The sequence below is a fragment of the Mastigoproctus giganteus genome, chromosome 6 (assembly GCF_048544385.1).
Source record: "Mastigoproctus giganteus isolate SK-2022 chromosome 6, ASM4854438v1, whole genome shotgun sequence".
Lineage (NCBI taxonomy): Eukaryota > Metazoa > Arthropoda > Arachnida > Uropygi > Thelyphonidae > Mastigoproctus > Mastigoproctus giganteus.
Window position 1 is genome coordinate 14,279,359 of NC_143580.1, and position 21,163 is coordinate 14,300,521.

General features: G+C 37.3%; 1 protein-coding gene across 7 annotated transcripts in view; it reads right to left on the minus strand.

The window, feature by feature from the left end:
• The window catches only part of LOC150083961 (spectrin beta chain-like), a 419,401-nt gene that overhangs the window by 359,054 nt on the left and 39,184 nt on the right, over nt 1–21,163 (minus strand). For 6 of the 7 annotated variants that reach the window (XM_090375838.1, XM_090375834.1, XM_090375836.1 and 3 more), the window contains exon 1: nt 12,605–12,790. The exons of the other annotated variant lie outside the window; for it this stretch is intronic. The gene's annotated coding sequence lies outside the window, so the exon portion shown is untranslated. Of the gene's footprint in view, nt 1–12,604; nt 12,791–21,163 lie in introns of those variants that run through there. 7 annotated transcript variants of the gene reach the window in all.

The following is a 21,163-nucleotide window of genomic DNA, read 5'->3' on the forward strand; positions in this document are numbered from 1 at the left end:
ATAGGTAACACACACCAATTATTGTAATTTCTTGCAAAACTATTTAAGATGAGTATTACAGCAGCTAAGACCATGATGAATTAAAATATCATTTATCTGTATATCAAGGTTACCAGATGTCCCCAGAAATTCTCCCCCCCCCCAATTTTTATAACTATGTTCCTGGAAAGGAAATGCACAAGAGCTACAAATCATTAGCATTAGTAGAGGCATTTGATGCAAGAAAGCAGGCTTATGCAGCATCAGCCAAAAAAAAAAAAAAAAAAAAAAAACCCACTTCCACTTCACTCCTCTGTTCGTTCAAAATACCTGTCCAGCTGAGCCTTAAACTTATTTAGGCTATCAACCTCCACCACAAGGGATGGAAGTCTGTTCCACCAACCAACCACCCGCTGGCTAAAGGCAAATTTCCGCACGTCTATCCTACATCTGTCTTTATTCAATTTGAATTTATGCCCTCTCAGGTGATTTTTCTGAGCTAGAGGAAGAATCCCATCAGCATTGAGCATGCTTAAACCATTCAAGGCTTTATACACCTCTATCAGATCACCTCGCTGGTGCCTAGTCTCCAGACACCGTAATTTGCAAAACTTAAGCCTTTCTTCGTAAGAGCACCCCTTTGTTCCATTCACTAATCTTGTTGCCCTTCTCTGTACTCGTTCCAGCAGCTCTACATCCTTCTTGAAATGAAGCCTCCAGACCTGTATACAGTACTCTAGGTGTGGCCTGACCATCGCCTTATACAATGGAATAATCACCTCCTTATCCCTGCTGGAAAAATTTCTGTATATCATTGACAATACTCCATGAGCTACTCTTGCAGCCCGTCTGCACTGCTCAGAGAACTTCATATCTGCCTGCACAACCACCCCCAAGTCCCTTTCATTCTCTACCACTGTCAGTGTAGTACCACAGAGTTGATACGTTGCTCTGGGGTTGCTGTTTCCCATGTGTAGTACTTTACATTTGTCAATGTTAAACTTCATTTGCCACCTCTCAGCCCATCTGCTCAACCTTTCCAGATCCTGTTGCAGCAGCATAGTGTCAGTAGTGTCCTTGACAACCCTGCCAACCTTTGTATCGTCTGCAAACTTGGACATTAAGCCCGATATACCATCATCAATATCATTTATAAATACAGAAAACAATAATGGACCCAACACTGAGCCCTGAGGGACTCCACTAATAACATCAGTCCACGATGAGCAGTGTCCATTGATTACCACTCTCTGTCTTCTCCCCCTCAACCACCCTTTTATCCATAGCAGAAATTTGCCTCCAATGTCACACTGCTCCAATTTGTGTAGCAGTCTTCCATGTGCAACAGTATCAAAAGCCTTTCTAAGATCCAAGTATATAATATCAAAGTTATTCCCTGCATCCAGTTCTTTTGTGACTGCATCATAGTATCCAATCAAGTTGGTCAGGCAAGACCTCCCCTTAACAAAACCATGCTGTGTCTGAGCTATAACTGAAGTCTTGTCTAAATGATCCTGCAGTGCTTCTTTAACCAGTGCCTCCATTAATTTTCCTGGAACAGAAGTTAAGCTCACAGGTCTATAATTACTTGTGTCAGCCTTTGATCCTCCTTTGTGAATTGGGGTCACATTTGCACATTTCCAGTCTATGGGTACCTCCGCTGAGTCCAAGGAAGCTCTCATAATTATGGCTAAGGGTTTGCTTACTTCCTTTGCTGCCTCCTTTAATATAACTGGATAGATCCCATCCACCCCGGGTGCCTTTCTTGTGTTTATCTTCAACAGTTTCTCCTCCACTTTACTCCCAGTTATTTCAAGATTCTGTAGCTTACTGCTAGAGTTGAATACACCTCTGGCATTCCCCTCGCTGAATAACTCCTCATGTGTGAATGTCGATGCAAAATATTCATTTAGTTTGTTAGCTACCTGAGCAGGATCATCAACACTTGACCCATCAATATCAAGTGGACCAATCTGATTCATCCCCTTCCTTCTAGAGTTTACATAAGTAAAGAACTCTTTGCTGTTTTTCTTTGCATCCCTTGCCAAGGATTTCTCGTAATCTGCCTTCGCCTCCCTAACCTCCTTTGTAACTTGGTTGCATATCAACTTGTATCTATCATAGGCTTCTGTGTCATGTGTTAATTTGTATGTATCCCATGCATTTTTCTTCTCTGCCATATGCCTCATTAGTTCATCTGACATCCATTTTGGCCTAAACCTTGAACAATATTTCTTAGTTGGTATGTAAAGCCTAGTAGCTTCCAAGATAAGTTCTTTGAATGCTTCCCATTTTGAATTTCTTGTTGGTAACATCATCAGTTGGTCCCACTGTATAGAATTTAAATACTGTCTCAGTCCATCGTAGTCGCCTTTACGGAAGCAATAACCCTTCCCTTTACCCCTAATGGTAGTTACCTCTTTGAGTAAATCCCACTTCAGCACACTGTGATCACTGCCACCTAGTGGTTCATTTATCTGCAGATTCTTAATGCATGAAGAATCACTGCTGATAATCAAATCAAGAGTATTACTCCCTCTAGTTGCCTCCCGAACATGCTGATGTAGAAAACAATCATCCAATAAATCCACAAAAGTCCTGCTAGTGTGTGAGTAACCAGCCCCCAAATTCCAGTCAATATCTGGGAAATTAAAATCTCCCATTATAAGACACTCTGATTTACTGGCCCACTCTATTTCCCTGTACAGTTCCTTATTATACTCATCAGAGTCATTAGGCCTATAGCACACTCCTACTCTCAATTTTGATCTCCCAATGTTTATGTCGCACCAAACTGACTCCACACTGCACTGTCCAGCGATGTCGACTGGCTTCACTTCCTTGGTTTTTATGTGTTTCTTAACTAATAGCATAACCCCTCCTCCCTTCCTATCCTGTCTATCCTTTCTGTAGACGTTGTACTCCCCAAATTGCAGTTCTGCTTCCCTTATATCTGTGTGACACCAAGTCTCTGATATCCCAATAATATCTGCCTTCGATGTTTTGAGCAATACCTCAAATTCATCAAATTTATTTACTAAACTCCTAGCATTGGTGTACACGCAAGTATACCTGCACCTGTTTCTATTCTTAGCTACCCTAACACAACCCATGTGTTTACTTGTACCGCAATGGCTCCCAGCAGTCTCTGAAATACCATGCATCTTGTTTTTCAGGCTTCTGCTCATTCTAATAGAAGCAGTGCAAGAATCTCTTTCACCTCTGCCAGTGGCTACTGTCAATCTATTGGTCTTTGTCTCCCCCCAAGCTAGCAGTTTTCCGACCCACCTAACACTGCCTCGATAGCATCAGCAAATATTCTTGCACCCTTTCTATTTAAGTGTATCCCATCCCTGTAGAAGCAATCTCTCCTGTTAACAAGTACAGTCCAGGCTGAAAAAAATTCTACCCCTTGAGCCTTGCACAATCTTTCCAGGGCCGAATTGATCGACAAGGCTCTCATCCTATACTCCCTCCTATCGTGTCTGGGCAGAATTGCAGGCACTTTCAAATTCAACCCTAATTCTCGGCTTTTGTTCAGCAGTGACCTGTACTTGTTAAGTAATTCTGCCGGTCTCCTACTCTTAATATTATTAGTAACGTATCATATACGAGACTACTCTCTTTTCAAGTCAATATTCTGCACATTTCATCATGAGCTACCTTGAAATGGTAAACAATAACATATTCACTTTCGCTATATAGACAGATTAGTGCAAATGTGATTTGCATAACTAGGGTATGGCAAATGTAGCCTTGGCTATAAGTGCCAAATGAAGTTAAAAACTCAGAGTAACTGAATTTTTTTTTAGGTATTTTATAAATATATGACTGATTTTTATTATCTAAATCAACCATAAAAATCTGCAGTTTTTATATAAAAATTACAGGCTTTTGGATATCCAAAATATTATAATTTAATTATAATAATTATTATAATACTTAAATTATTATAATTTAAGTAATTTCATTTGTTTAATTAAGTAAATTCATAATTTCGATTATATCTTTGGAAATACAAAATGGTATGTCTTTATTTTTGAAATGCTTTATGTTAAAGCTGTTTTGTCCTTAGATTTGAAAAGAGAAAAAAATGGTAATCTTACTCTAACAGCATGCATTCTATAGGGAAGTAAAACTCAAGGTTTGGCACAGGAAGAAAATCCTATGCCACTGCCTCGTGCACAAACTACAACTCTAATCACTTTTTAATGTTTTAACCATTTCAACTGACTGTATATTTTGACTTGGCATTTATTCTGCTAGTAGTGAAAACTTTTTTTTTATTAATCTTAATTATTAATATACATTTAATTTGTGTATTAATTTTCATAACCCTCCCTCCTTTTTTCACAACACTTGTAATGACTTCTAACTGATGACTATCCCCCTTACATCAAAGGGTTTTAAAATGGACAATTTTTAACTCTTGGAAAAGAACTATTAAGTATCACTAAGAAGAAACATCATTTTGATAATAACTACACCCAGAACCTTCAATATCATGAGAAGATGAAAAGAATACATACTTTTCAAAAAAATATATATAAAAAGATTCAGAGAGATTCTAATTGAATTGCTTTGAATAGTATTCCTCGGGAATACTATTCAAATATTTAATGTTTTTAATTAATGGAAACATTACTGTGGAAGGAAGAAACTGACACCAATGACTAGATCATCAGTGAATCTTATCACAGCCACACCCTAAGACTTTCTTGCAAAATTCCAGAAGAAAAAAAGTCCACTGCTCACATAAGCATATATTGTACATTCGGAACATACCAGTGTTGCAAGAATTATATGCTCCAAAAATAAACTGTGATTCAACACACCCAGTGGTTTTAGATCAATTCAAGGCCAGAGTTTTCAAATGATCTTGAACAACAATTGACCTTTCAATGAATGACATGAAAAAGCTTGGATATGTTGCCAAATTCTTAAATTTTTTTTTATAAAATTATAAAAGTTTTATATTATATTAAAAATGTATAAATTATAAAGTTGATTTTCATTTTGTATAATTTCTCATGTCATCTTTCATATACATGCAATTTCTTTTCTTTATTACATACTTCAAGGTTATATTTCAAGGAGAACCATGCTGAATAGCTTTCCAACACTTAATTACCACATTATCAACACTAATGATTCTATTTCCAGCATATGCAATGAGGTTAACTTAGTAGTCTCCAATGGCTCTGTACTTTCTTTTCAGGCTATTAAAAGATTCAACTGCATCCCAACAACTGGAAGACCTGATGTTCACTACATGGCATTCATTACACTAACAGTTCCATCAAGAATTTTTTGGGGAAACCACTAGGGCTGCTTCTATAATTTTTATCAAAACAATCTTGTTATATACACAATCTTTTTGCCTGTGAGGACTTTTGGGCTCTTCCCTCAAGTGCATCATTATCTATGTATTATTTAGAATCAAATTCTGCAGACAATCTGGATTCTGAGGTTATCATTTTTTTTTGAAGATGTCTAAAATTTATTATTTCAAACAGATGGCTTCATATTATTTTTAAAAATATTTTGTGTTATGTCTGAGTCTTTCTACCACAGAGTACATCAATTCATGCTAATTATGACTGCATTATAGTGTGGATTGATTTAATTCATTGTTGTAATGCTATTTCATATATCCAGAATCTTGATTCTGGAGTATTAAAATATTGAAACTGAATTTCTTTTTTTTAAAACCAGTAATAGCTCACCAGTCACCAGTGAATCTAGAAGCCTGAGAGAGGTTTTGGGGTGCACCGCCCAAGATATGGGAACAATATTCCATGGTAGGGTGGATTTGCGATTTTCACAGATTGAACAGCTGTTTGGAAGACAGTAACACTGAGAGAAAAAGAGAAAACCAAGTTTTTTAGATGCGGAGGAAGCAATATTTGTAATGTGCTTGTGCCAAGAGAGATTAGAAGTCAGGGTAATCCCCAAAAGAGATCGGAGTGTCACCAAAGATACGCATAGGAGCAGAAGAATCCTTTTTGCGAGATTTAAGACAAGACTGAGTTTTAGAAGGAATGAAATCAACTAAGTTGTCTTCGGAGAATTACCTGGAGATCGGCATTTAAGGAATTGGTAGCAGATAATCGAGAAGTTGAAGCCGATTGAGCAGAGCAAGGTTTCTTGAACTGGAAAGTGGAATGCAACGTGCTATCATTAGCAAAACTACAGATAGGATTTCCAGTCAAAGGAAGAAAATCATTAATATACAAGAGGAAAAGAGTGGGGGAAAGAACTGAACCTTGGGGGACACCGGCATTAGTGGAGAAATCAGAAGACAGACAGCCATCTACCATCACCCTCAGTGAGCAATCAGAGAGAAAACTCAATAACCAGTTACAAAAAACAGTTGGCAGACCATAAGATGGAAGCTTGTTTAGAAGACATTTATGCCAAACACGATCGAATGCCTATGAGATGTCAAAAGCAACTGCTTGTGTTTCACCAAACTTTTCCATTGAATTTGTCAATAAATGGGTAACAAGCCAGAATATCGAGAAGTATCCAGTGAATCGACACTGACGGAATCCATATTGGCGATCGTTGATCAGACGGAAGGTTTCTAGGTAGTTTAAGAGTTGGTGGTTAATTGATTTCTCCATTACTTTAGAAAGAGTAGAAGTAATTGCAATGGCACGATAATTGGATGGGAGGGATTTGTAACCCTTTTTAGGAACTGGCTAGATATGAGCAAATTTCCAAGCAGAAGGGAAAACACCTTTGGTATAAGAAAGTGAAAAAAGGTGGCAAAGCACAGGAGTAAGTTCAGGAGCACGGGTTTTGAGAATAAGTGGAGAAATACCATCAGGACCTGGAGCTTTCTTAGCATCAAGATTTGTCAAAGCCCTTCTGACATCCTTTTGACGGACGACCACAGGAGGCATTGAATGGAGTGTGTTGGGAATGGTGGGAGGTGTTTTACCAAGATCATTAATACATGAGTTGGAAGAAAAATGGGATGCTAGCAGGTCAACTTTATCCTTGGCTGAAGTGACAACAGAACCATCTGGTTTTGACAGAGGTGGGAGCAGAGATGGGCAAAAGTTGCGGCCAATAGCTTTGGCAAGAGACCAGAATGCTCGGCTACCATTAGGGCAAGAAGCAAGTTTTCTACTCTTAGCCTGTTCAAAATCTAGTTTGGATTGATTAATAACTACTTTACAATTGTTGCGAGCTTTGGTGTAGGCAGAAAATGAATCTGAAGAATTGGAAACAAGCCAATTACAATATGCAACGTTCTTCTCTTGAACAGCCTTAGCACATTTATTGGAAAACTAAGGTTTAGATAAAGGACGAGATTTTAAAGTGAAGTGTGGAATAAAGGATTCCATTCCTACAAGAATAATTTCACTGATACGATCTGAGCAAACGTTGACATCAGAAGTTTTGAAACAGTAATCCGACCAAGGAAAAGAAGAAAATAAATCTCGCAGGTCATCCCCTTTTGCATTCTTGTGATGTCAAACAACGCAAGATTGGGAATAGCCATGATATAAAGGCTCCATTGGAGAAGAGACAATCACCAAGTTGTGATCTGAGGTGCCTAAAGGACCACTCACTTCGACCATGTACTTAGAAAGGTTGTTTGGGAGAAAAAGATCAAGCGTGTTGGCTGTATGGTTGAGATTGTCCAGTATTCTGGTAGGTAAATGAACAATCTGTGCGAGGTCATTAGTAATTGCAAAAGCCTCAGCATCTTGACCAGATGTGTCGGTATGACAAGAAAACGGTAGCCAGCTCGAGTTGAGAACATTAAAATCGCCAAAGAAAATTAATTACCTCACTGTTAGGAAATTGGACTGGAGAAAGTCCAGTTGCAAAGAGAGGAACTCAAAGAGCTCTAAGTGATTAGTGGAGTTGGGAGAACGGTAGAGACAACAGATGAATTTGACAGAATGAGGTAGAGAGATTTTAAACAAGAGAAGATCGAAAAGAGGAGATTTCAAATTACCAAGTCTCTGACAGGGAATATCGGAACTAACATATACACAAGTACCACCTTTGAGGTGAAAGGAATCGTACAGCAAATAATTTGGGCAACTGAGATGAGCAGTAATTGAATCAAATGATAACAGATTCTGTCAGAAAAAGTACATGGGGTTTGGCAGACTGCAAGTGGAAATGGACATCGTTGAAATTAGGACTGAGACCACGTATATTTGTAAAATGAACTAGGAAGTGTTTTGGAGGTTTAGATCTTTTAGCAGATAAGCTTACTCTATCAGTTTGACAATTTACTATAGGGAGCCAACTGTTAAGAATGGTATCAAATCTTTCTTTTAAGATTATCATCCTATTGCACTATCTCAAGAGGTTCAAATGTAATGGAAAACTAATACGTCTGGAGGCCTCATTTTAGGAAGGACATGGATCTGATGGAACAGGTGCAGCAAAGACATGCTGTATGAAGTAATGAAATTTTTTGGATATAGCGTACACTTGGTAAGAATATACCCAGATCCTTGACATAACATAGCCCCAATGATGCCCCCCTGTACACACACTATTCGGACTCCCTCCAGCCACTATCTGGCAGAGTAGAGGTAGCAAGATTATACACTAGCTGATCTGGAAGTCTTCTAGAGAGTTATCAATAGGTTCCGCCCAGTGTACTAGCTAGCGATCGGCCTGCGAACACTGTTTCAGAGCTGTACCCTCGAAATGTAAGGAAGATTGGATTTCACCATGATATCCATCATAACATCAAAAGTCAACAGTCATACTGTATGATGGAAGAAATGGGGAAGGGTTGACCAGAATTTAGCTCTGGAGACTAAATATGGGTTCCACCATTTCAAGTCTCCAATAAGCAAAGTGGTGGTATGTACCGGTTGATGAGAGTCATCTACCACCTAGTATTGCCTGGTAACAGAGAAGGGCGGCATTCCTCCATGTGGTGTGGGCACCACACCTCGACCCTGCTTATGTTGGTTCACATTTGGGTGATCACCCACAGTGTGCTTGCGCATGGAGGTAACACCCAGGATTACTAACAGTCCCACCATCATGGAGGTGCAAGCAGAGGATTTGGCTAAATATTTAAGTTTATTATTATTTTTTTAATATATTTTTTATTTTATATATTTTTAAAAAGAATGGGTGGGGAAGCTAACCAAATGAAGTAAAGTTATAATCACAAAATGAATATATACCTTTGAGAGAGGATTTTAAAAACAGCAACTATAATGTGCATCATCAAAAACAAAATAATAACTAGCAAGATTTTTTTCCCCTCATTGTTATCTAAGAATTTCAGCACATTTCTAAAATGATAAAACTCATGATAAAAATTAAGTTCAGATAGTCAATTATATTATAGTTTCGATTCAAGCACAGTACCAAATACTACAGGTTGTAATACCATTCACGTCTCGGTTTTTATATACATACATTTTAAAAATCTTAATTAGCTATAACATAAATCATAAAAAAAATGTTTAAAATCTTTTCATATCATGTCAATATTACAATGTATGAAACCTGTCTTCCTGAAATCCATGCTGTAGTATAAGCAAATGACTAAAACTTAAAATTAGTAAAGTTTTAATGTCCACATAGAAACCAATGATTTTAGGCGTAAAAGAGAAGCCTGTCCAATGTTCTGGATGAGGTTCTCTTCTTTGGATGAGATCCAAAGTGCTGATAAAATGCCACTGCATTTCTCTAGAACAACGTTTCCCAACCTATGTGTCTTGACCCAGATGGATCAAGATGCATGGTTTCATACAGAATTCCACATAACATGCAACAAAAGTGTCAGCAACTTGGGTTGCTGATACTTTTGTTACAGGTTATGTGGAATTCCGTATGAAGTTCAAAATAAAAATACTCTATGACATAATTAAAAACATGATAAAGTAAATTATAACGATATTTACAAAATTCATAAAAATGGTATTTTTGGCAAATATTTTAAATTTAAGTATTCCTGTGATGTTACAGGACATCATACTTGTTCACAAATATTGATTAAATATGAATATGGAGCTGGGAATCTCTACTCTAATGAAGAAACTGAGCTTTATCTTCTTCAAAAGTAGGCAGTAAATGGATGGTCAAAGAGGAAAAAGTATTAGTTATCATCTCATCTAAGAAAAACAAGTAAAACAAACAAATTTATGGGATCCCATACAAAATCCCCAATTCAGCATTGCCAAAAGGTTTATTGTTAGGCTTTTACTTCAAAAATATGGTCAGTTTACAAAGGGTTACAAAGAAACTGTCTTCTACTCCACAGTTGGATCCTTGAAGAAAACAGCATATTACCAAAACACTGGATGTTTGAGATTCCCCCACTATCTACAAAATCTTAGATTTTTAAAGAACAGTCATTAATGTTTTAATAATTTTCAGTTGTTTATCACAATTGAGCCAATTTTTTCTGTTTTCCATGTAATGTCCTATAAACAGTACAGTACTCAAGCAAATTGAATTTTATGATTTTGATAAAACTATTTACATTGCTGTTGACTGATATCAAACTTTCAAAGATGGTAAAATGAATCTCTTGCAAATTACAATGAGACAAGGGGGAAAGTCGTACAAACATTAATTCATCATATTTAAATACCATAATCAAACCCTTAAAATTACCATTCAAAAGCATGCTTCATGGCGTAGTTATGATACAATTATATCCCATAATATTGCCCAGGAATGCATATAGAAAGGAAACCCTAAGCACTGTTCAATCATTTTGTTAAACACACTATTTTATAAACAGCCTTATAAATATATTCTAAGTATTCATGCATCCAACTACTGCTAAGTAATACTTAAGTATAATATTTAAGTAACACAATAAAAAATTAATAAAATAGTTAGATATGTAAATACTTAAGGAGAGTTGATGTTTCGCTTCAAAAAATATATAAGTAATAATAACAAAAAATGAGTACGTAACCCTCTATTTTCAAGCACAGTTTGTCCAGTTGCGTTATGAAAAACTCTGAAATCAATTACCGCACCCTAATAAAGCTTTAAAAGGGCCTCAATTAGTTTTATTGCGTCATCGATGAGGTTCAAATTCAGATCACCTTTCCAAACGGATGGTGAATGAGAATCTCGCCTAACACGGAAGTGAAGGATGGGCAAGAAAAGACGGCTATCAACTATATAAACGTACTTCAATTTCCTTTGAAATGATTTAAATTTTTTTTTTTTTTTTTTTTTGCTATCCATCATGCAAATTTTTGTAAAGAATGACATTGAGAAAAAAAAAAATGTTAACTAAACGAACTGCACAGAGAAAGCATCTTTATTAATTTGCATGGCATTGACTGAAGCATAGTTCCAAAAGTGAATATGCTACTGTGTACTTTTTAGAAACAGAAACCGCTAGTAAGGTTATTAGAAATTAGTAAACTAATGTGATAACCAATCCAATTAAATTTAATGTGACAAATAGCTTGAACTCAATAATCAAATTATTGAACTGAAACTATTTGGCACATTAAATACAAAAAAAAAAAAAAAGTGAAGCTTAGTGTGGGTTAAATTTTTTCAACCATTAATCCAAAATACCTATTACGTTTAAGTACAATATACTGTATTCTTATTGTAAGTGTACATCGATAACCAGGCCACTAGACACATCAATGCAGCATGATCAATACAGATCGAAACCAGACGAATTTAAAAATAAATCCACTCAGCGACACATGTAAATATATAATTTAAAACCTTGTCTTTCCTCTCCTCCTTATATGCTAGAAATATATCCAACATATATGGGGTTTTTTTGGTCGTTGTTTTACCTCTGAAGGTACTGGCCACTTTTTTTTTTTTTTAATCTTACTTTACTGTCTATCAAAAATCAGTAAGGAGAAAGCTTGGCTACTCAAACATTATTGCAAATCGATGCACTTTCTTAAGAATTAAAAGGCTAAATAAACACAAATATCGTTAATGCCATAATATAACGAAATCTTTTGAACCCCCAAAGAGTGATTCCTGTTATTTAATAGCGCGCGCACACATTACAAATTCAAATTTTTATTTTCACCCCCACCCCTCATATTCTACACCACTACAAAACGCCGTAAACCGTTCAAGCTGAACATTCTTTATGTTCAAAAGAAAGGAAGCTGTGTGTGTACAAGAAAGAAAAGACGCTTGGGACATCAACGATGTCATCTGTACCACACGTTTACTGCATTCGGGGCATCATCTCCACCACTACAACCAAACGACTATAAACATCGTTTGGTTGTAGAAATAGGCTTTTCTACGGCAATATTTAAATCTTTTTTCGCGTATTTCGATGGATAAAAACATTGGGAACAAACGCAAGTCGTTATTTTTCGCCTGAATATAATACAAACATAAACGAAATTATCATCACAATCCCACAAGTATATGCACTGATTTCGTTGATAGTTAGTGAAGCAACACTAACCACCTACCTAAAACAATACTATTAAAGCAAACAAACACAAAACATTACATTTTATCACTTTCTCGTACCAAAAAATGGAACAATATAAGCCCTTACGTATTTGTCAAAGATTTTGTAAACAACTGTGAATTTTCCTTTCATTTTAAGGTTATACATCGGGGATGCTGCGGATGCAGATTAAATAGAAAAATTAATTTTCCATACCTGACACAGTCACCTTCTAGCGCCCTGTCAAATAATCCCGGTGATGGTATCTCTTCTTCCTATTGCGGCAGTTGACCGTGCAAATCCAACAACCAATACGGTAGTAGGCCGACACAAGGTTTCGGAACGGCAACGCACCTTGCTCACCGAACACCTACTCTCGACTTCATAGATTATTCGGTCGTCGCCGTGGTGCACCCCGCGTACGGAGTGAAGCCAGCGCCGCATTACCGTATTGCGCACTGATATTACTGCCCCACCCAATTAAGACTTTATTTTGTAATTCAAAAAACGAAAAAAATTCACTTTACAATAATTCTACAGTACACCTTCAGTTAGAAGTAATGTTCACAATACTTCTGTGGTTTAAACGTCTTCTGGTTTATTTAAAATTAGAATGGAACTATTTTCTTATCTACATGATGTCATTATGCATCTTTACATTTGTAGTCATGAAGGCATAATAATGCAGTTAACTCATAATAGCAGAAAGTCATCAGAATGGAAATGTTGTCACTCAAATGTATGCTGGCGGACAGTTCTTCCAAGGAAATATTGCTTTCGTGTGGGTTTGGTCAATGGCTAACTGGATAAAAGAAAATGTTTTACATTATGTAATCACAATTTACGTGTATATTCATTACCAACTTAATGTGACAGTCTTCATCAGCGTTATGTAACACGGGCAACCTGTACATGAATGAGGAAGTTTGAAATTAAGAAATTTCTTTAATTTAATCAACACCTACTATATCTTTACACCACTTTCTTTTATGTTTACATTTACCTTTTTAATGCCATAAAAGAAAAGCAAAATTTCTTACTGCAACCATATGATGTCAATGACCTTCAAAATAAAAATTACTTTGGGGAGTTTCGTAAAAAGTTGCACCTTTATAGCATTTTAATTCGATTCCATAGCATGATAATGATTATATCAGAGCTTCTCCACTTTTTAATAACACGGCCTTAGGGCTTCGTCAGGGGTTGGAGGGATCTGTCAATAGGCTTTCATGCCTATTGACCAACGACTGTGCCGTCTCAAATAAGAATAATACAATTAATGAGAGAGCGTGAGCTCGTTATGTAATATGCAGAATATTGACCTGTAAAGAGTAGCGATGATTTGCAGTTCTTGCGAGAATGTGTCACCTTTTCGGAGACATTCTGAAAACCGAGGACAAATAATTTCCAAGGAGAGGTAGTCAATTCCGCGGACGTCTGGTAACACAAGTTTGCGCTCATTTCAGAAGTACACTGATGATATTTTCAAACTGAACCGAGGTCGGGAAACAACTTTCCCATTGATAAAAAAAATAATAAAAAAAAAAAGCAGTTGAGATTAGCCAAAATTTAAATTTAGAAATCGCAAAATTTGAACAATAATACTGTACTTGGATTTTAACATCGAATTAAAAAAAAATTCAGTTCAAATATGCCAAAAAATAAAAGGTACGGGCAACAACAAATAGCATAAACCTAAAAAGAAGAAAGTAGGCCGGACAAACGTTTTTGGCAAAAAATAGGCCTGTATTCAATCTTAATTTCTCTACCGAATATTAGTATTAGCACAGTTAATATTTTCCAATTTGAGTACTGAAATAACGTTGCGTGTCTTAGGGAAAAAGACTAAATCGATGCCTTTAATTTTCTAGTGGTTTCGCTGCCAACATCCCTTAATGCTGTCCAGCTGAAAAGCCTACTGTACCAGTTCAGTGCAGAGTATTCCAACCAGCACGGTTTCTTTCATTGCCTAACAAGCTTAGCATGATAATAATACAAAACAAATAAATAAACAACAAACAAAATTGTACAGTAAAATACACTCGCCTTAAATAAACGACGTATGAGTAGTGGAGCGGTTATGTATTTCAGATTTTAAGATTTTCTTGCCACATTTTAATATCATAATCTTACACTTAGTGATCATCCCATCCGTAATGGACTATACTACATAGATCGCAGTATAAAAAACCGAACAGCTCCTTACGCTAGAGAAGTGGCAATTTCCATCTGTTCGTGCAAGTCAAAGTGATAAAGTAGCAGTAATGGGACTTAGTAAAGATATCACGGACTGTAACAGGGGCATGATTGTGGGAGCTAGGGCGTCGGGTGCTTCCATATCAGAAACGGTATGTCTCGTCGGTTGCTCACGGTAAGCGAAGGCTGCACTGAGTTGTACTAGTTCAACAGCAGGTCACTGTGCGACAGTTGACATCGCAATACAATATGGGGAATGCAAGAACAATATCACAAATGACGATGCGTCTCACACTGATCATCGTTGACGGCGAATACTGTGGTGTCATTAACACGCTGGAGTACTGGAAACGAGTGTGGTTGTCGGCTGAGTCCAAATACCTGGTGCAACACGCCGACGGATGCCTTCGTGTGCGGGGCAAACAACACGAGTCCATAAACCCATCGTGCAAGGTGCCCACTATCCACGCTGGTGGCGGTAGTTGCTTAATATGGGGCATGTTTTGTTGGTAAGAACTAGAACCACTGGTGCGTATAGACCAACATTTTATGGTGTGGTCTACTAGCAGCTCTTAGGAGGCCATGTGCACCCTGCCATGTTGCATTTGTTTTGGGACAAAAGCGAGATTTTCAGAGACGATAATGCGCCATGTCATCGGGACTGCACTGTGCGCGAGTGGTTCGAGGAACACAGTGAAGACATCAACCATCTTGATTGGCCTCCAAATTCACTTGACTTCCATCCAATTGAACACATGTGGAATGTTATGGAACGGAAAGTGAGGCGTATGGACACGAAACCATCATCTATTCTGACATTGTGGAAAGCCTTGCAGGCAGCATGGTTGCAGATCCCTTCGGAAGTCTTCAGACATCAACTGAAATCAATGCCCAGGCGAATAGTGGCTGTTATCCGTGCGATCAACACGATAATAAGAAGGGACAGAGGCGGATTTAACGGCGGGCGCACCGGGCGCGCGCCCTGGGTCCCGACTTCTGAAGGGCCCACGCAAAACCCCAACAAATTAGTTGAACTAATATGTTCAACTATTAGTTCAAAACTTTGTGATTATTATTATGCTATTATTAATTATATTATACATATATTATATTCAAATTTTATTGGAAATAAAACATTCATCATCATCATCATCATCATCATCAGCCATTTTCAATCCACTGCAGGATGAAGGCCTCTCCAGCAATTTTCCAGTTAATTCTGTTTTGAGCACTGGCCATACATTTACTACCCAAAAACTCACGAATTTTATCTATCCATCTCCGCCTTTGTCTTCCAGGTTTTCTTCTAGCTCCTCTTGGGTACCATTCTGATATTTTCTTAGTCCATCTGTCATCATGTCTTCGAGCTATGTGTCCTGTTGTTGTTGTTTGGTTTTTAGGAGCATTAGCAACTAAGGCCATATTGCTCCGGGGATATGCGGTGGTCATTTCCTGACCTTTCCGCATCCTCCGTATTTGGTGGTCACGGGCTCGAACCGCGGTCTAATCAAGAAGCGTGTGCTATGCACTGCTGCTCCTGCCCACCTGGCTATGTGTCCTGCCCAAGACGATTTTAGTTCTTTAGTTTTGATAAGAATGTCCTTTACTTGAATTTGCTGCCTAATCCATGTGTTTCTCTTCTTATCTAACAGTCTGATTCCCAATATAATTCGTTCCATTCTTCGCTGTATAGTTCTCAGCTTCTCTTCCATTCTTTTGGTGAGTGCCCAAGTTTCACTTCCATAAGTCATGGTGGGGAGTATACATTGGTTCATTATTTTACGTTTCAGACAAACTGGGATATGGCTCTTCAGTATGTGACTATATTTCCTGAATGCTATCCATCCAAAATTAAATCTTCTCTTGACTTCCAGCCATTTATCATTATTACAGCTTATAACTTGTCCCAGATAAGTATATGACTCCACCTTTTCAATTACTGCTCCTTCAATCATTATTTCCCTTTCCGTGGCATACTTGTTCATCATTGCTTTTGTTTTAGCCATATTCATCTTTTGTCCAAAATCCTTACTAACTGTGCATAACTGATTAAGATTTTCCTCTAATTCTTTGGGATCGTGGCTTATGACCACAATGTCATCTGCAAATCGTAAATGGTTTAGGTACTCTCCGTTCACATTGACTCCTTTCTGCGACCAGTCTAATCTTCTGAAAGCTTCCTCAAGGGCAGCAGTAAACAGCTTCGGAGATATTGTGTCTCCTTGTCGAACTCCTTTCTCGATTTTAAATTTGCTACTGTATTTGTCTAGTCTAATAAAGGAGGTAGCACTCTCATATATTTTCTTCAAAATCATAATATATGGGGTATCTATGCCTTGTCTTTCCGGGCCCGAAACATTGCCTTATGCTGTATGGAGTCAAATGCCTTTTCATAATCCACAAATGCCAGGCATAATGGTGTTTTATATTCATTTGCTTTCTCCATTAGCTGTGATATTACGTGAAGGTATCCATAGTTGAGAATCCTGTCCTAAAGCCAGCTTGCTCTTTCGGTTGATTCTCATCAAGTATTCTTTCTAATCTGTTAGTAATGACCCTTGTGAACAACTTGTAGATGTGGGATAACAAGCTAATTGGTCTATAATTTCCAATTTCTGATTTATCTCCTTTCTTATGCAGCAAAACTATGATTGCATTATTCCGCTGCTTAGGCATCACACCTTTTCTAATGCACTTTGTGAAGAGCCTTGCCAGTTTTTGTGTTATGTCTCTTCCTCCCAATTTTAACAACTCTACAGTAACTTCATCTTCCCCCGAGGCTTTCCGATTCTTCATTTTCTTCAATGGATGTTCTACTTCATCAGGAAGAATATCGGGTATGTCGTATGTATTGCTACTTTGCAATCCATCTTCCCCACTGCTGGTATCATTCCCTCGCTCCTTGTATAATTCTCTATAGTAGTCTTCTGCTATTTGAATTATGCCTTCTCTGCTGTTTATAAGTACACCATCGCTATTCTTCAGTTTCAGTATCATTTGTCTTTCTGTATTACTGCTCATGGCTGCTGATTTAAATCCTTTGTTTTCTCTTAATGCTTGTTCTACTTTTCTTGTGTTAAATCTTCTTATGTCCTCTCTGAGTCTCTTTCTAATGGCTTTGCATAACTCAGTATACTCAATTTTCTCCCTGTCAGTGTTTTTCTTGCTCTTCATTTGTCGTCTTCGGTTCATCATGACAAGTGTTTCTTGACTAATTTTTTCTTCTTTGGATTTCTGTTTCCCTATAGGTTTCTTGGGCTTTATCACTTTCAGAAAGTTGTAATATTCCTCGTCAATATCTTGGTCCTGAGCAGTCTGCAGAAGCTCAAACTGGTTCTTAAGTGCCAGTACATACTGCTTTTTCTCCTCCTCTGTTATCTCAAAGACCTTTGTATTATTTACTCGAGTCAGTTTTTTCCTTTCCTTTCCTACATCTATATCAAGTGTACATCTTACCATTCTGTGATCACTTCCAACATTTACCTTATTCAGGACGGTAACATCATTCACAATATATCTTCTGTTAGTGAGGATGAAGTCGATTTCATTAGTTGTTAATCCATTTGGACTCTTCCATGTCCACTTTCTGTTCACCCTTTTCTTCAAAAAAGTGTTCATTACTGACAGTCCTTGAGATTCTGCAAATTTCCAAGTCTTTCACCTCTTTTATTTCTTGCACCAATTCCAAAATTTCCTATAGTTCTTCTTTCTGCGCTGTTTTGCCTTTTTCCAACCTTAGCATTGAAGTCCCCATAATAATAGTGTAGTGGGTTTTCTGCTCATCTAGAAGACTCTCAATTTCGGTGTACATTTCTTCAACCTCTTCATCATCATGGCTCGATGTTGGTGCATAAATCATTATAATCTTTAGCTTGTACCTCTTAGAAATCTTGAGTATTAGTCTTGACACCCTTGGTAATGTACTTTTGAATTCCAAAATGTTGTTTTTAAAATCTTTATGGGCCAGAAACCCAACTCCACCTTCACTCCTTTCACTGTTTCCATTGGTGTACAGCAGATTTCCACTTGATAAACTTATAAGTGATTCATTTCTTCTTCTTGTTTCAGCCAAACCGATGATATTCCAATTCACATTTTCTAATTCTTTTTCCAGCTCTAATATCCTGTCTTCACCGATGAGTGATCGTACGTTATAACAGGCCAAGTTCAGTTTCCATGCATGGCAGCCTGGTCGTACCCAGAGATTCTTAGCACCCTCTGCTTCCACTCTGATCCTCTCGCTGCCGTAAGAGGGAGAGTGAAAGCTGCTGGGGACTGAGGGCCATTTGTATTGTTGTGCTGTCATATGCTGGAGGGTTTGGTCTTTTCCTGTTCACGCTGACCAGGCGTCTTGAAGGGACCCACTCTGCACGTTCGTTGCCACCTAAGTGACATAACAGGGCTTACCATCGAGAAGGTGTGCATGAGTGGATTTTAGGGAGGCAGGCCAACCGGACTTCTAAATATTCTGTAATAGAGAGATATTGGATCCATCAGTGTTTTAGGCTGAGTGTCTGATAACACACAGGATACCTGTTCCCCTCTAAGCCCCATAAAACATTAATAGTACATAATATTTTTTATTTATTTTAAAAAAATGGTTAACATGTATTTTTATTTTCCCTGTCTCTCTCTTTTTTTTAAGGGACCCAATATTTTCTTCTGCGCCCGGGGCCTCAACCGACCTTAATCCACTACTGAGAAGGGGGTCATAATGCAGTACTTTTGAAGTACTGCATGATCATTTAATTGCTAATAAATGTTTTTGAGAAGTTAACTATATTCAGATATTTGAGCATGCGTATTATAAACGTTAAGCAGTTAGGGCTACGATTACACATTTAGTATACGTCTGCTAAACATGCCCAAAAGTAATCCTTTTACTTTAACAGGAGGCATGCTGGGTTCACATATGTCACTTGTCTGTGATATATGTGATCCAATCGGATCACAAAATCCCGTGGAGATTAGTTATAAGATCAAAAATAAGGCTCTAATCTAACATTCAGTGGGTAGTTTATTTAAATAGAAAACTACCAATTTATTGTTCGGCAGTAAATTTACCTTATCGGTAACAATATATATATTTATTTATTTATTTATTATTTATTTATTTTTATTTTTTTCAAGTTCTCAACTCCTTTCAAGTTTTCAGCTAAAAGAATTAAGGAACAGTTACGAAGAGGAACCAATATTGAAAATAAAACATAATAAACAAATAGATTTTGATAAAGTATAACAAATATATGTCCTTTTTTATTTAGTTTTATTATAAATAAATCATACATGAGAACATCCGTATGGCGCATTTATAATAATCTAAAATACAATCTACACTCAATGGCCAAAAAAATTGGAAACCATTATTCAATATGTAGTAGAGACACGTTTTGCCAGAATTATAGCCCGTATACCTCAAGGAATACATTCTAAGAAGTGTCTGAAGCAGTCTAGCTTAAGATTTAACCATTCTTCCCACAGGATATTTGTCAGCTGCTATATTCTGTTCAGTTTAGAACTGCGAAGTCGAACAGCCCTTTCCAACATTCTCATTTGGATTCAGGTCTGAAGAATTCCGCTGCCAGGGGATATTTTGGAAATTTTAGAAATGTTCCTCGAAACCATTCAGATATAATTTTGCACGGTGGATAGTGGCATTATGGATTCGAAGGAATTCATTTCAATCCGGATAAAAATGCGCCACAGAGTGAAGCTGATTCAATAAGGTCGAAAGACATTTATTGAAGGAAATACGACTTCTAACGATATCAGCGAACGCAGTCCGTACCAGCAGAACATATCCATAACATGATACCAAATCTAGCGGGTCGAGTGTTGGTTGGTTGGTTGTAGGCTTTTAGCCGCAGCAGCAACTTAGGCTACGTTGCGCCGTATATAAAATGTCTGTAATTTGCTAGTGTTGTATGATATCGAGTTTCCGGTAAAAAAAAAACATGCTGGCCTCGCCTGAGACTGACTAACACAGCCACGTTATCAAAAAGACCCATAAAATTCCTAGCGTCATTGACGGGATTTGAACTCAGGTCTTCTTTTCCAACAGGTGGAGGGTGGACAGTGATTATACCAATTGTGCTACCCAAGAAGGAATATGTGCAGTAAACGAAGCATTGGAAAGAAAAACTACAAATTTGTACTTTAAATCCTTGTGGATTATTTCGATGTATGTGCTGTATTACGGATTACTAAAATTAACTCTTAGTGTTTCTCAAGAAGGAACCGAAGTTAAGGATTGTTTCCAAAGCATCACGAGCCACTATTCATATTACAAGGTATAAAATTAGAATTTACAACACTTGAATAAGTATTTAATATTAGTATAAATGGGGTCAAAATGATACAAGGAAAAATTAATCTCCCTGAGTCCAAACAAAAGAAAAACTGAGTCAATCAGAATTTGTCCATTTCTAAAAGTTTATACAAATTTCCATTTTTAAAAATTGTGTACCAAGTTCACTTGTACACCAATTTTACATTGTTCACAAAAATCTCTCTACAACAGTAGAAATACATGTAGAGAACAATTAAGCCAGTAGAGAACAATGGGCACCAATTTAACAA